The sequence below is a fragment of the Erpetoichthys calabaricus genome, chromosome 12, assembly GCF_900747795.2.
Source record: "Erpetoichthys calabaricus chromosome 12, fErpCal1.3, whole genome shotgun sequence".
In the NCBI taxonomy this organism is placed as follows: Eukaryota; Metazoa; Chordata; class Cladistia; order Polypteriformes; family Polypteridae; genus Erpetoichthys; species Erpetoichthys calabaricus.
Window position 1 is genome coordinate 76,216,178 of NC_041405.2, and position 13,597 is coordinate 76,229,774.

Here is a 13,597-nt window from a genome sequence, read left to right on the forward strand (position 1 = left end):
TACTTGTAAGATTTCTCTTGCACTATTATATTGTATTGAGGATTACTTGAGTTCTGTTTTGTGTATTGTATTGTATTTACCCTCTTTTTTTGACACCCACTGCATGCCCAATCTACCTGGAAAGGGGTCTCTCTTTGAACTGCCTTTCCCAAGGTTTCTTTCATTTTTTCCCTACAAGGGTTTTTTTTTTGGGAGTTTTTCCTTGTCTTCTTAGAGAGTCAAGGCTGGGGGGCTATCAAAAGGCAGGGCCTGTTAAAGCCCACTGCGGCACGTCTTGTGTGATTTTGGGCTATATAAAAATAATCTGTATTGTATAGTATTGTATTGTTGGATCCTGCTTTGCAGCCAGTGCTGTTAGGATATGCTCCAATTCAGCTCCATGTGACTGTGAGATTATTTGGAGAAATTAGGCAAATGATTGACAAGTGTGTGGGGTGAAATGTCCGCTCTCATCAAAACAGGTCTTACTTTCTAATGTCTTGTTTCATATTTTGCTGTAGAAACTGTAGCTATCAGTTATGTAAGAGAGAATGTTAGCTACCTTGTAGGAGAATCCCTTTAGTGAGTGGAATAAGCCATCAATGGAGGCAACAACAGAAAGACAACTCAAGACATTGGAACTATAGCTCACATCATTATCCAAGTGTGAAAGTTTTTCAAATTATATTTATTCAACATTTTAATTCTTACATCTGTTCACCCATATTTTTTCATTCCTTGATTTTATGATTACACTCTTGAGTGATTTATAAATTACTTTTACAATAGCACTCATTATGGATGGTGCATTATAAAATAAAGACTAATTCATTAATCTTTTTTTTTACTTATGATAACCTGATTAAAATGTGAAATATTGCAGTCCTGATATAATTGATTAATTCTTAATCACACTTAGCACCGCAAGAAATCCAATGTCCCTGCAAGTGTTAGCGCAAACTAATGAATTTTAAAGAAAAATAAATAGACAGGTACACAAAGTGGTTTGATGAGAAGTAAAGATTAAAAGCAACCAGTTATAAGTCATATAAATAAATTAGGCCTAAAACATACCACCACCACCCCACACCTCCCTAACTTATCACCCACCAGAAGTTTGCATAACATACAAGAAGAGAAAATTCAAGAAAAAAAGCCACAGAGTGAGAAAAAAGGTAGAGAGCTAGAGAGATGTGTCGATCAATGCCACAAAGAGCTCTAGTTGTAATCAATTAAAGATGGAGAAGTTGCAGAAGTTAGATGAATGAGAAATGTGACATTTAGAGCAAGAGGACAGAAGCGTTTAGGAACAGTTGTTCACAGGGAGAAAAGATTTTGCTGAACAGAAGTAAAAGGCAAATCTGAAAGGTCCAGAACAAGAAAGTTGAATGCCAAATTAAGGAAAGAAGCAACACATCAAAAACAAAGTAATAGGCAATCCAAAAACATCTGGAGGAAAGTAGCAGTGGAATTTAAAAAGCAACAGTGATAGTATTGACCAGTAGCCAGTCCTGTAGGCTGCGATGAGTGAGATCAGATGATGCACAATTGTAAACTTAACCTATTGATGGTAATGGTATTTTGAAGAAGGAAAGGAACTACCACCATTTTTACAATCAATGAATTTAAAACAGGGTATGAAGGAAAAGGAGAGAGTGTCAAAACACCACTGTCCCTGGGAGGAGGACAGAACAGACAATCTAGAGCTTTGAACACTCTGAGCACTGAATCATTAAAAATGTCACCATGCTTCCTAATACCCTAGTCCAACCAGATCAAGAAGGTGATGCAGCACCTTCTCACTTTGAACAGTCGGGGTGTCAGGGAACCAAACTGGAAAGAATCCAAGGTGCCTCTTAACCTGATGCTAAATTACAAGGGTCATAAGTCAAATATCAAGCTCAGTTTGGATCAAGAATCTTGTCATTAACATTTTGATGTTTAAACACAGACCAATATGCAATTCAAATGTAAATCTGAGTGGCAGAAATTTAAATGGCAGCCAACAGTCATGAAGATATTGTGATATTTTTTCCTTGCATTTTACTAAATGCCATTTAGCAAGATTATTCATTTTGTGTTTTGGTTTATTTGGGCAATGGAATTTTCTGAGTCTGGTAGTCATAGGCAATATCATTTTGAATGATAAAGGGAAATAATTATGAGACATCAGTATTAGGATGCTTTTTTTAGCTGATTTTGGTAACGACTTCCAATTTTCATAATTCTAGTTTTGGGTAGGCCTGACTTCCCATCTATCCCTAAATAATCTCTGCTATTCAGTTTAACACTAAGGTCATCTGGACATTAATGAAAGCTTCTGGTGGTCACAAAAGGTGGGTTAATATGAGGATTCCCAATTGAACAAAGGGTGAATGACCACTGCTACAGTTCTAGATCTACAGTAGTAGGGACACCAATGCTTTCAGACTCTCATAGAGAAATGCAGATTTCCTAAAAGGCATTTTGCTTATCCAAAGAAAGACTGGGATAAATGTGTTATACCTCATGCTAATAAGAGAAAAGGGGATGCACGGTCCTCAAAAATAAAAAAAAAAAGAAACAAAGGTCATTTTGATAATGGTCAATCAAACATGGGAAGTTACAACAAGTAGGAGAAGAACTGTGGAACGTTTCTGAAAAAATGACAATAATTACACACATCAATATCTCACTATAATATACAGAGATATCAGTACCAAGGCATTTAATTGAGCTTACCAACGTGACATTAGAAAAAAGGGTAGACTGACAATACAGGACAATTTGGATTAGTTGATTTATAGCTAGACAAGCCATCATATGAACTAAATAGGTTAAGAATAAGAAGGAATCAAAGGGGGCATCATGAAGAAAAACTAAAGTGTCATTTGTGGACAGGGAACACTTTAGTGAGTGCTATCTGCATTACTAAGGGTGATTAGCTCCAGTTTAAAGTAATGATGCCAAAAACTAAAAGAAAAAAGTTGAAAAGTACAAGAAACAATGAAAGATGTGTAAGTTGGATTCACCTAGCCTGGTATGAGTGAGTGTGCTCTGTGATGGATTGGCATGTTGTGCATAGTGTTGTTGCCTCGCCATAACCTAAACTGGGTAAGGAGGTTATAAAATGAAAATGCCAAAGGAGAAGTAATGCCATTCAGACACATTTTGTTTCTGATACATTCACACAGCAGTTACAAGCTATATCTATTAGGTCCTTTGTAAGTTCAAGATGGCAAAGCTGTTTTAATCAACAGGTATATAATACCTAGATGCTATATGAAATGGAAAGAGATCAGAGCAGTGCTGATACCTGCCATACCTTTAGGCACTTATTCATTTGCACGATGGTGAGCAGACAGAGCTTAATGTCTGCACAACTCTCTTGCTAGCTTATTGATTGTTTCTAGATGAGTGGCTGAATGAGAGTCTTATCTGTGTTAGTTTTTTTTTGTGAAAGAATCTGACAGTCCCTCTTGACTCTTGAATTTCAGTTTTCACACTTCAGAAAGGTGAGGTTTCTTGAGACATTCTGAAAAAGCAGAGCGTTATCACAGTTTAATTAGAGTGCCAAGAATATAATAACAAAAGAAGAATTATAAAAGTGTAGACTTAATAAATATGCAAATATTAACTTTGTTAAAATAATGAAATTATACTGTATATAAATGACTTGCAACATGGGTAAGAGTCTGTATCCACTTTGTATAACATTTGTATACTGTGGCAGATTGATATATTCACACATTGTGCACTGCATGCAACATCAAGATTTCCCAGTGATGGGATATAAATAAATAGTGATTTAGATAATCTGATACCTGCATTGTGATTTTGTTTCTTACCTATGTCTATGTGACTTTCTATTCCATAACAAAAGATAATGTTAACATGAATGGTTTTGATTATGCTACATTTAATCATATAGATTGTAACATGCAAACATGTAAATATGCAAAATGTCCAGGATGCAATTAGAAAGTGCAGTGGCCTTGGGGAAGTGGAAAAAATTGGTAAATAATTAATATTGTACCTAATTTGATTTGACTATATTATATTCTTTCATTGTAAACTACCTGTGCTACACTTTTAAGATGGGTTGAATTCTAAGTAATCTTTGCATAAACTCAGGATTAATGTTTGCAGTGCAGCATACATTGGAATGTATTTTGTAATGCATGTAGTAATAAGATGTATTGCATTTTTCATTCATAAAATACATCACTACAAGTGTTTGTGATGAACTGTCAGATGGAATGACAAATGTAATTCATATGTCTCTGTTATATGCCATTTTGTATGGGATTTGTAAAAGCCGTGTTAATGTTTCTGATGCGTCATCTGTTGAAATGAAAAATGCAATGCATTACATTACTACAAATATTTGTGATGTGCCATATGTTGGAATGTCAGAGACATTGCAACCGGACAGACACACAGACACTTGTCTTTTTATTTAAGTGGATATGCTGAGTCTTCTTTACTTTCTCGTATACAAAGTATAGGGAAAGTATTGTAATCATCCAAAGATTCATTGTTGAGGTTTTGATGATTCTTGATGTTTTAGACCTCCCTAACTTTCTCATATACCAAGTATAGGGAAAGTATTTGAATCCTCCAAAAATTTCATTTCCATTTTAGACCTCCCTGAGTCAGAAAATATCATTTTTGGAATTATGTCTGTGTGTCTGTCTGTGTATGTGTGTATGTAAACACGATAACTTGAGTACGCTTTCACTTAGGTCAACCAAATTTTGCATACAAGTATTAGGTACAAAACGTAGATTTCTATCAACTTTAGGGCCATTTCTGTTAACCAGAAGTGGTACTTTACTTTTTATTCATGCAGCTGCAGAGTCTGATTTATTCAACTTTACTTTTATAATAATTGTTCAAAAAAGTAATTTGATTTAATTTGTTGTTTTGTGGTTCTTTAATGTACGTAATATAAAATATTAAAATATAATCATTGCCTTGCAGTTTACTCCTCAAATATCCATCCCCATATCTGAGTATACGAGAAAGTCTAGGGAAGACCACTCCCAATTTTTCAATAATCATTTCTACCACAAATATCTGAAGTGTTATTATAATCAGGTATAAAAAATGTATACTGGGTATCAACACTGCTCTGATGTAAACTGATCATAAACATGTCCATTTTCTGTTTTATTTTCTTTCAATAAATTTGGTTTCAGGTTCAAGGTTTTTATTTAGATATGTTTACAGAAAAAAGCATGAAAGTTGCCTTCTCAATTGTCTCAATTGCTTCCAATAAGAGACACAAATAAAATAAAACAAACAGAGACAAGATAGATTAAAACTTACACAGAAATTCTAAAATATTTACATAATTTGAAATCAAATTCTTTGCTAACTGCTTCTATCAGCTTGATCATGTGTTTTTATCTAAAATGGTTACATGATATGAAAAACTCTATACTTACTGAATTTCTTTTTTATTATCTCCGATATCATCTTAATAAAAAGATGCATGGCACTGTGAAGAAAAGAGTTTCTGGATTGGTATTATGCGGTTCCCTTACAATGACTATCCTTGCCGATTTAGATGATTTTCAGTTCTTCAACATTGTCCTCTGATACGGAAGCTCTGAACCACACAGTGAAAAAAAATTATGGGATAACCCTTATCTCATACGTACATGAAAATATCTAGTATGTACGGGATACTTTCACGTACGTACGGATGTTTTTGCATACGTATATGATGTTTTCACGTTCGTACGACATAGTTTCATGTACGTACGAGATAATATTAGATTAATAAATTACAAAAGTGCGATTCGGGACTACCTAATTATGCCTTTACCAAGGCTTCGGCGCTTCAGTTTGATGTCACGTCCAGCTCTTGTAGCGCAGTGATATAAAAAAACAGACGGCTGGGCTTTTATTTATTAAAGGAGTGTGGGATGGTTGAGGATGGGTTTAACTGCAGCCTGCAATACCTATGACGTACGTCAGGTAATGCCCACAATGTCAGTCACGAAATTCCCATCGCATACCCCATTACATTATGGTTAAGATTAGGCTTGTAAGGGGGTTAAGGGTTTAGGTACGTGCTTTATGTTTACAGATATTCGTCTGCTCACTCATATGGAGCACCTGAGGAGTTATGGTGTTTTTTTCCTTCCTGGGAAACAATTTGGTGTATACAACTTACTGTCTCGTGCCCACCATGTACATATCTCGTGCCCACCACTTACCACAGCCTGCGCACCAGGTACTTTAAGGTCACACCTGTCAATACTGCGTGTGCGGCGCATACATTCAGAAGAGCACCAAATGCCATTGCATGCTACTGTACATCATTTTCTGGAAACAGGACATATCACTGAACAGTCTGATGTTTTCCTCGTACAGTTACAGTCCACAGAAATGGATATTGGCAAGTTTATAAAAGCAGGCTATGCATTCAAGCCCAGATCATTAAATCCACGAAGCAGCACCGCAAACCACTGCACTAATTTATAGTACAAGGAAATGACATTAGTTAGCCATCTACTTACTATTCACACAAGTTACGAAAGGAATTCATATTTCATGTATTGAGTTCATGTGAAGTTTATGCAATCCAGTGTCGGTTCACTAATTTAATTCTCTGGTAAATCTGGCACACTCGATCACTTATCTGCACCAATGAACTGTGGGATTTAACATGCGTTTAAAGAGTTAAATCTAAATCAGACCAGTTTAACTCCCACCGTTTTCAGACAAGAACTGTACCCTTGTTAAAAAGCCAAACTTGAATATCCTAGAAAAGATATTTTTTATCTTTTTAAAATCTTGTTGCTTGTGTACAAATGCAAAATTAATCTAGTTTCCCTTAAGAGGTGTCCAGAAATTTGGTAGAGAGGGAAAATGATCTAACATCAATGCATTTTGATGTAACAGAAATTCAGAAAAGAGTTACATTTATTTCTGTGGACTGTAACTGTGTGAGGAAAACATCAGACTGTTCAGTGATATGTGGTGTTTCCAGAAAATGGTGTACAATAGCACGTGATGGTATTTAGTGCTCATCTGAATGTATGCGGCACACACATAGTATTGGTGTACCTGGTGTGCAGGCTATGGTAAGTGGTGGGCACAAGATATATACATGGTGGGCATGAGACAGTAAGTTGTACGCACCAAATTGTTTCCCAGGAAGGAAAAAAACCCACCATATCTCCTCAGGTGCTCTGTACGAGCGTGCAGATGAATACCTGTAAACATAAAGCACGTACTTAAGCCCTTACCCTCCCACAAGCCTAATCTTAACCATAGTGTAACAGGATATGCAATGGGCATTTCGTGACTGACGTTCTGGGCATTACCTGACGTATGTCATAGGTATTGCAAGCTGCTTTAAAAACCCATCTCCAACCATTACACACTCCTTTAATAAATAAACGCCCACCCATCTGCTTTTTTATATCACCGCGCTACAAGAGCTGGAAATGACGTCAAACTGAAGCGCCATGGCCTTGGTAAGGTCGTAATTAGGTAGCCCTGAAGCGCACTTTTGTAATATTTTAATCTAAGTTTATCTCGTACGTACGTGAAAACATCTTGTACGTACATAAAACTATCTCATACGTACCAGATATTTTCACGTATGTACGAGAGAAGGGTTATCCCATAATTTATTTCACTGTGCGATTCAGAGCTTCCGTACTCTGACACACACTTACCAAATCATCCACATCAGCTCCAATAATGTAAGTTTCCTTTTTTCGTAATCTGCTGGAGCTTTTTTAAAGTTTAGTTTTTAGTCTACTAAATCAGGTAATGAAGCTGAAACTGATCACATTGGTTCAGCATTCTTTTATTTATCAGTTTGTTTGGTTTTTTTTTGTGAAAAATGTAAATCCAGGTTTTTCTTTAAATATTGACTTTCTGTTTACTTGTTCATAATCATGCATGTTGTCCTCTGATTTTAATATAAAGCTATGCATATTTTAGTGTTTTTTCCTGGCTTTGTGTTATGAGAGTTTCTTCAGCTTTGGAAAACACAGCTTATTTAATCACAAAAGATGACCACAGGAAGACTGACAATCCTGCATTTGGACAGATTTATTTGTTGTGCAACCCAGCTTGATGTCACAGTAAAATAAATATTGAACCGAAAAAGAATCCTAAGGCACTGTGGACTTCATGACAAGCAGTGATGCCCTGTAGAAACATTATCTTGCTCTAACCATAAACCACCTCCAATGTACCAAGCTGTCTAAGTGAGAATCAATAAATGTAACTCTTTTCTGAATTTCTGTTACATCAAAATGCATTGATGTTAGATTATTTTCCCTCTCTACCAAACTTCTGGACACCTCTTAAGGGAAACTAGATTAATTTTGCATTTGTACACAAGCAACAAGATTTAAAAAAGATAAAAAATATATACAGTAAAAGACACACAGTGAGACAGTGGCCTTTTCTCTGTTTACTTCCACTCCCCGAAAATGTGCTGCTAGATTAATTGGCTGGGGTTGTCCATAAGTGTGCCATGTGAAGTTAGCCCCCATCTAGGACCTTTTAGCCAAAGCTATCAGAAAATGTTCCACCCCCTTGCAAATGTTGAGTTACATTAAGTAAGTAAGAAAATGCCTGAAATGAAGGGCAATGATGTTTCACTTATCTGCAGTTTACAAATCTCTGTGATAAAAATAAAGTTAAGGAAAAGATACTGCATAAAAAACACTTCTTTTGGCAATGCTATATTGATCTATACTCAAAACAGGTATTTCTCCACCTAATGCTAATCCTCATTTATGTCATTTGGCTTGTTATAGCCTGCTTTTATGTTATTTCCAGCGTGGTCTTTCACATTAGCCAACAGAACCACTGCAGGGAGCACTAACAGGTAAGGAGTGGAGCAGCTGGGGAGTCCTGGTTATGAGAAACTGATGTCTATTGAGCAAGCGATGGAAAACCAAGTTAATCAGTACACTGTGTTTATGACTAACATCAGCACGACACAACATGGCACTAGGTGTACAAAATTTTCCTTCTGTAACATATTTTCAATTTAATCAAATGATGTCTATATTAATGTCACCCATTTTGTTCTTGTCACCTACTGCTGGAAGTATACACAATATAATTCAGATTTAACTTAACCATATTGGCAGTTTTTCAGATGTTTTAGTATGAGTTCATAAAATAAGCAGTAGATGTGTTGAGCACATGGGTCTCTATGATACCACTAGATTGCCTGCTACAGTAAACCACTGGCTTTTTTCAATTGCTTTTATCAGTTAGAATAAGTAATTACAGAACACAAGTGTAATAATAATAAAAATAGTAATAACTGATCCGTTATCACCAATGGTCTGGATAATGTACCTACATCTGAATGTAGTCTTCAGTGCTTATGTAGATTTTGGATTATTTAGCATTGCACTTTCAATAAGAAACACTGAATAACATGTAAATATTATTAATGATACAGCAAATTAACATTTTTATACTTTTTAATTATTTCAAAGTAATATGCTACTAAACAGCTTATATGAATTGCCTAGTTTGGAAAAGCATCATGACAGAAGGAAAAAAACTGGTTTGTTTTCTCCTGAGACAGTAAACAGGGATGAACATAAAAACTCTACAAACACCTTCTGCAGAAGAACGAATATTGATTTCTTGACTCTTACATTACATCTACTATGAAATATTGAAAAGTAAGTATTATGCAATCTATTCTTCTAATTTATTGACTGCTGTGAAGGGATTTATTATATGATGACAGCCTTTTTTATTGTCTATCTTAAGGGTCATTTCCAGGGTTCACCTTGCCCGGGTTAGTTGATCATACAGGATAAAAAAAAATTGAAGAATATATAATAATGTCAAAAAGGATGAATTTCCTGGCAGAATTTTTGTCTAAGCACATACTTAACCCTGGATATAAGAACAGATACATATAACCAAAATGAAAAAGTACCAGATAGCTGTTTTAAATCATAATAAGTATTTGTATTTACTTAAGAAAACTGTGTCAAAATTTAGAAATTGATCAGCTAGCTCCAATAACTCAAACTGAGAATATACTGTTAAATTTGTTGTAAAAGCATGAGTAATGAGCATGGAAACTTATTAGAATCAGTGGAATTTGATCAAAGAGCTATGCAGTGCAGCATTTCCTCAGTAGTGAGGTTGCATGCCAATAGCACCATCAGCTATTCTCTACCTACTGAAGACACAATCAGTTGCATTGATGGGGCCTGGTAACAAAGAATCAAGAATAATAAGTTTTCCTTTATACTCACCTGATATTTTATGTGTGCTCTCTGAGTAGTTAAGTAGTAGTTAGCTAGTTAATTAAGTAGTTAATTGCTGAGAATAAAAATTGTTGAAAATCTGTGGGTCATTACAAAGAAATGTTTCAATGAAAAATATTTTTAAAGGAGAAGTGGAGCTCTATCTAATGGAAGGCACAAGTTAAAAGCAAAATGGTCAAAAAAGTCAAAGAGTTTCACAATATGGGGGCAAAGGAGAATTTTCCACAGGGACCTGCCCGGTTTAGAATCAAGGAAAACTTTTACAGTAATTTATCAAAGCCGGTGACCTGATACGGATCATTTCATTGCACACCCTCTGCTGTCACCTGCAATGAGGAGAAGAAGGCAGAAAAACAATGGCAGCTAACGAGAAAATAAGAACAGGGCAGCCTCCAATCGGCGAAGCAGGCTAATTCCAAAGTAATGGGGCAAGAACAAAGAACACTGCTGTGAAGGTTCAAGACTGGCTAGTGGAGCAGAAGCACAGAACATTGCAACTGCTGGCTGGGTGAGGGCCATGAGACTGCACTGAAAACAATGAGGAGAGGAACTGTGTGTACGTAGCTCACCAACACCTCTGACAAAAGGAAAGAAGCAGAAAAAAAACAAACCAGCCAGCTGAAAATAACTGAACCATCATCATTCAGCAACACATGTGGTGCCAGAGAAACCACACAGGTGCCACTCAACAAGATGTGTGCACTCTCTAGGGTTGAAAAAGCTAAAAAAGAGACAAACTTGCCAGAAAAAAAACAATTTATCAAAGAGGGCATTGCATGAATATTGAAAAACAATTCGCCAAAGTAAAGAATATAAAATACTTGTTGTCATCCCTCTGCCCCGCCTAGAGTGAGCATGTATAAAAATGAATGACTCAACCTAATGATGTTACATTACGGCTTTTAGCGGGCAGAACTCCCTTGGTGCTCTTTAATGATTTCTTTTTCATTTTAAGAATTCACTTTATTGATGACAGTTTGTTTAATTTATTTGAGATATGCTAAAATGTGTTTTTCAGATTTTTAAATGCACATACTTCAAGATATCTCAATGGTATTTAGAGACAGCTGCATGTCAGCATATCTCTAAAAGTTAATATGGCTTGTCACACTACTTTCAAGCCGAGGATGTAAAAGAAAATGTTTGGTAAATGTACAATAATGAATAATAATATTACTAATGATAATGCTTTAAAGCTGAGGCGGCAATAGAGCAACAATTATCTTTTTTGATCATTTAGTTGCTTTTACATTATATTTAACCAAAAACATACAGTAGATATGATAAAAATCAAAAAGATCAGAATCAAAAATGTCTACATGGCTTTACACATCAGACTAAGTGCTTTATATGGTATATTCAAAAAGGATAAGCAAGTTTAATTCATAAAGAAAATTTTATTTAACTGGCAACTTTTTTAAAAGAGGCTATTCATGGTTTATACGCTATCATTGTTTTTTGTATTTGAATTCAATTAATGTCCTTGAATTTTTCTTCTTTTAACAAATGTGGTGCACACAGACAAATAATGTTACAAAGAAATATCTTTTTGTACAAAATATTATACAACTTAGATAACAAAGGAATGTATTTTATAAATCTAGTAGTGTCATTTTGTTTTACAATAGCTAAGCTATTATCTTTATTTTGGGACAATTTGAATATTACTTTGCCAAGCAAGCTCACTCTTTGACTTGCCAGAGCTGTGAACTCAATTTATTTGATAATCCTATTTTGAATTATTCATTTTCCCAGTGCCACTTGTCTTCTGAGGCATTTCATATTCTTCTTAAGTTTTTGAATTAATTTCACTCACTTGCTTAGTAAGTTCTTAACTTCTTCTGATATATAATCAGTTATCATCACTTTAAATTAACATAAACCTTAAATATATTTTGGTCATTTATCTAGATTTTTTAATCTATATGTTTTCTATACAATTGCATATTTACACCGTAATCAAAATATATTTATCTCTTGTCTTAGTCCATGTTTTACACAGGGAGTTTGGCAGGAACCTTTTGTAGGTTATGGTAGTGTACAGTGGAGCGTCTGGGAAAGGTGTGGTGGGTGGTCATTGCTTGTATGAAAAAGAGAGATAAACTGATAATTAAAGTCAGCTGTTAAAATACTTTACTTGACATTTGCGTCATATTTAGGATATTCCAGGCATGGTGACACAGTGGTTAGCAAGTTGCCTCATGGATCCTGTGTCCTGGGTTTTAATACTGCACCTGGTTGACATTCATCAAATGTGCACAATGTCCTAATGTCTGATTTGGGTTTATATTCCACGTTCTTCTGTTTACCCCCCATATGCTAAAGACATGAATTCAGATAAGTGATAATTATAAATTTACCCATTTAGGTTAGCATATGAGTGTGTCCTACAGTAGGCGGCCACCCCATCCAGGAATGGCTCCTGTATTCCCCCTCTGTACCCGAAATGGATTAAATGGTTTTAAGAATGTTACATTAAGTTATATGCATTTAAAATTAACAAAGAAAGTAGCAAAGGGTTGGAATTCCTCGTGAAGTCTTTATTCATTTTATTGAAGAATAGAATTTTACTTGCTTCCATTCAAAAGAAAGAGATGTAATAAGATTAAGGACCTTTATAGGGATGCACAAATGGTCCAAAAGGTAGGAAAAGTTGTGGGAGAATTCAGGCTTCATTTCCTTTATCAGGGCTTGTGACTCTTGGACTGTGGAGTAAACGAAACAGAAATGTAACTGTACTGGTTTCTCTTACAATCCACTCCTGTGCTAGTTAGTGCAAAGTGCATAGTCACGATTTGCTCCTGGTTTTCATCCTGAATGCTCTTGAGAACACAAGGAAATCACTGAAAAGGACTGAAAACTTTATATACCTAACTTACTGTTTTACTCTCTTTTCAGAAAGAAAGAGGAAAAGCAAAAACCAAAGCAAACTCCAGAAAGGAAGTCAAATCTCTGAGCCTTGAACATGCTTCAGTAAGAAAACTGGAAGCTCACACAGTCTGGCATGACATTGGGAGTTTCCATAGGAAACAAGGTGCTTACTCCACATAGTCACACATGAAAAGGTTAGAGAAATTGGGATGAGCTCAGGAGGACAACAGTTTTATTGTCTTTTTCAAAGTGGGAGAAACTTGTCCTGAGAGGATGCTTTGAGCCTCCACTACAACCTAGTCAATTATCTGGTCAAAGGAGTTGAAAAAATATTGCCTTTTTCAAATCAATTAACATTGGAATATGGCTGATCTAAAAAAATAATTCAATGTAGCTGCGTCATGCACCGTGTAGTGGTCACAATATCTATCTATTTATAAATGGTTCTTGTAGATCCTCACAGAGGGCAACTTAGTTATTCAACT